Source organism: Puntigrus tetrazona, chromosome 15 (assembly GCF_018831695.1).
Source record: "Puntigrus tetrazona isolate hp1 chromosome 15, ASM1883169v1, whole genome shotgun sequence".
NCBI classification, from domain to species: Eukaryota; Metazoa; Chordata; class Actinopteri; order Cypriniformes; family Cyprinidae; genus Puntigrus; species Puntigrus tetrazona.
Window position 1 is genome coordinate 21853619 of NC_056713.1, and position 407 is coordinate 21854025.

At 34.4% G+C, this 407-nt stretch overlaps 1 protein-coding gene across 1 annotated transcript in view; it reads left to right on the top strand.

Annotated features, from left to right (window-relative positions):
* The window catches only part of clstn2b (calsyntenin 2b), a 171645-nt gene that overhangs the window by 10956 nt on the left and 160282 nt on the right, over positions 1 to 407 (top strand). The gene's annotated exons all lie outside the window — the stretch shown is intronic.

Here is a 407-nt window from a genome sequence, read left to right on the forward strand (position 1 = left end):
AAGCTAGTTATAAGTTATAAACTCATAAACATCATAATGCACAGTGCTTCCGTGTATTTTGAGGTGCAGCTAATTGTATTAATGGGGTGTTTAACTAGTTAAAGACAAGTTAACAGGTTACCTCACCTGAATATGTTTGTAGATTTGTCTCGGATGTTGTGCATATTTTATTTGTGAATATCATCTTTTTTCACTTATTTTCTCTAGCGAAAACCAACCAAAAAGAGCCATTCGTTTATCAAATTTCAACATGCAATTATTCTAAAAATCATATACAGAGATCTTTTGATTAAGATGGGAGCGGGTTTATGAATCTTTTGATTCCGATGGGAAATTCGCAACAAGTTTGGGAATCTTTTAAATCAGATTGGACGTTTGCGACGGGTTCGCGAATCACTTCACAAGCT